Source organism: Sinohyriopsis cumingii, chromosome 17 (genome assembly GCF_028554795.1).
Source record: "Sinohyriopsis cumingii isolate HCF-2022 chromosome 17, ASM2855479v2, whole genome shotgun sequence".
In the NCBI taxonomy this organism is placed as follows: domain Eukaryota; kingdom Metazoa; phylum Mollusca; class Bivalvia; order Unionida; family Unionidae; genus Sinohyriopsis; species Sinohyriopsis cumingii.
The window spans coordinates 116,474,566-116,478,208 of record NC_142977.1 but is presented as its reverse complement, the minus strand read 5'-3'; positions in this window follow the sequence as shown (position 1 = coordinate 116,478,208).

Sequence of the window (3,643 nt, the reverse complement as noted above, 5' to 3'; positions counted from 1 at the left end):
GTATGTGCCTAAAAGAAGTGTATGAAACACGCACACACATATATACTGTTACTAGTATATGCTCGTGAAATATGTAACAGAAAAGAGTAAAGACAACAATCTTTGTAAAATTAAACAAATAATTTATTTTCTTAAACGACTAAGTGAAAACATGAAAGGAACTTAAGGTATTGCGAATTAAGTCCAAAGATAATCCAAGAATTAAAAAACGCAAGTCATATCAATGAAAACGTCTAAATGAATCAGAGTTCAAATCCCGATGTAATCCAAGCTGGAAGGCGATGACGTCTGTAATAGTCAGCGTTGTACTGATGTGTCAACAGTCTCTTGTTGAATCAAATAAAATATTATTCCATTTTTTAAAGTTTTGTATAATTTCCAAGGAATGTCTTTGTCCAAGAATTGTCAGAGCACTTGCGTATTTCCAGATTAAAAAATCATTTGAATTTCAATAATTGGAAGACAATAAAAAAACTCAGCCCAAACTGGATACAACATGAAACAACTTGACGTCTCAAGTGTTAAGGCACAACTAATATAATTCTTATCATAACATCAGCTATGAAACTAACTACAACGCAAAACAGATTCCCGGATGGGGGTCAAGAGTTCAACCCCCTAGAAGAAATGAAAGTTTGTTACATGATAAATATCACGTCGACCAGCTCTGACCTTGACTCAGCTTAATGATTCTTATTCGGAGAAAGAATAAAAAAAAAAAAAAACACGTTGTTTACCAAAACTGTCACTGACTGTGAAACAAGGTCAACAAAAAGATGCAATGTGTGATTTATTAGTTGTTTACGTGGAAAATAAAAAAGTAAAAAGATCAGTCAGAACTGAACTCTTTTCTGGACAATATCAAATCCAGTAAACAAAATTACATTAAAGTAACATGTAATTTAATAAAAAATTAAAACTAACAGACCGACAACTAAATTAATTATACATAAGAATGCACACATACACATATACACATACCCCCCCCCCTTTACTCTTGATGTCACGAATCGCACGTATCAAACCATACTAATCTAAACAGGCCGTTTGACATGAGGGGACTTAATCTTTTAGTAGTTATCAAAATAACTTAAACGTTACTATAGACCACACTATATCAACATCTGAGTCGTTGCTTAGGAATAGCTGATAACCCTGAAGCACAGTGGGGTTTAAAAGATATATTATATCAAACAGCAGCAGAGAGGGCGAACATACCTTTTGCTATAAATAGATCATTATTATGTAAATAACGGCATCTGGTGCTGAATCTTACACAGCTAGATTAGCTCGAGAAAGATTAGAAGCAATAAAGAAATTTCTTCCCGTCCGTGATTCTGTCCGGCGACAATTACAAGAATGACAAGAAGCTCAAGTTGAATTTGAAGAAGGTACGGAAAAGTTATTTAAACCAGTCACAAAGGTTACTGAAAGAGTTGCAGAAGCTAATGAATATCTTCTTCCAACATTAAAACAAACTGCTGAGCAAACTCAAAAGATAGCAAGAAGAACTAAACAAACAAAAGAGAATTTGCGAGATCTTCCAACTTAAATAGCTGCTGCTCAGCCTTATCCTGCAGGTGAAGAAATACTTGAAGGTGTTTGTCAAATGGAAAAATATCTCGCACCTAAGCCTAAAGTAAAACAAGAAAATGCTAAATTGATTAAAAATGTAGAGAAGGTGTTGTTGAAGAACATGAAGATATTAAAGAGAATGATTTACCTCGTGTGATATCGGAAGCTATTTTTTAAGAGACAAATATTTAAAACCTGATCTTGATACTGTGAGTTATGATAATTTCATCAGGTAGGTATACCGCATATATTATAACAAAAAAAACAAGCCAGAAATAATGATCTAAAATATTAAAGTTTTGCTAGTGAAATAAAAAGACTTTATAATGAGGAACTGAAACAATCAAAACCACAACCTCCCCAGCAAGAGCCTTCATATCAACTTCCTCCACCGCAGCAACAAATAGAATAACAACAATTTTCTTCACTGCAGCAAAAGTTGATGTTGGAACTTGAAAAGCCTAGAGAGCTACTTAAAAAAGGAAAAGTAGAAAGATCACCCTTAACACTATTTGAGAAATAAACGGAAACAAGAAGTGAGGAGGAAGGAAAAACTGGAATGGTTTTTACTCAACTACGCCAGGAGGAAGTGGTTTTATTGCTTGTCCTAACAATATTCATTCTTACGTAGATAGATTAGAAATTCTGACCGGAGGAAAACGCACAGGAAATAATTCGCCGGAAATCATTAATGGAATATCTGATATTTGTGGCGGTATTATGTATATCAATGTTTATCGTTCTCTCATTGATGAAATTGCTGATGATTAACACAGTGATCAGAATAAGTAATAAATAAAATGATTATACATCATGCTCAACGTGGACCAATCATGGTTAGATTAGTAAATTTGCGATTACTAACCTATCAAGCAACTTAAGGAGATGAAATCGGTGATGTTGTTCAAGGTCTATTTAGAAGGATAGCCCCAAAAGTAATACCGATTGTAAAACAGCTAGAAATGAAAGCTATTGATTTTGTTCGTAATAAGGGCATCGACGCTATTGGTTATCTTGCCGGTAAAGTGTTCTCGACAATCAACAATAGAATAGCACGGTTAAGTAGACAAAAACCACAAGGAGTAAAATTACCCAGTACTGAAGTTATGCCTGCAAGTGTCAGTAAAATAATAAACTGCAAATGAGAAACTAGCGGAATTGGCTGTTAATGACGTTGTTCATGCAAAGTTAACTAATACAATTATGCCGGTAAATGCAAGTTTTATTTCAGGAAGTGGTCTTCGTGTTAGACGATAACAATTATAATAAGATGTTTAAGCGTATATCCGATCCAGCGTTCAATATAGATGCACCCATTCTTAAAGGGTTTTATTCTTATGATGCACGTTTACCAAATCATCGTGGTCGAATCAAATTACAAGTTCACGATACAAGCAGATATTTTTTTACCTGCTGAAGCATTTATTGAAGTAGGGGGTGAAGTTATAAAAACAGATGATACTGTATCCGTTGCTGATTATAGTATCGGTTTTGTCAACAACGGAATTATGGCGTTATTTGACAGCGCTACGTATATGGTTGACGAAAAAAATATTGAAACGGTTCAGAAAGATGTTGATGTTGCTACGACGGTAATAGTTTTAGCAAGATATCCTGAGGATTATACAAGATCAGCCGGTCCTTCGATGATGTTTGCTAAAGATGATCCTAACGATCCTAACGATCCTGATTATAATCAATTTATAATAGCATGACCAAGACACTTCTCTAGAAACGCACATGTTGATGTAGAAACTATGATTTTTTTCCCCTAACCCAGATTTTAATGTAGGATTTGCAAAATTTCGATTTGCGTTGAAGGGTGATCGTAGAAGATTTTCGTGCGAGATTCGACTGTCATATATCTTTGGATTTTGTAGAAATGTAAGAAAAGTTATCTTCGGGGCTAAAGATACAGTTGTACTTGTTAGAAAAGGTGATGATAATGGTGCTATCTAGCGAGCTCCAAGTGATGCTGGTAAAGTAATACTGACTAAACTTTCACTGTGGATGCCAGTAATGACTCCATCAATTGCTGAAGAATAAAAAATACTTTCTTTTATGGATT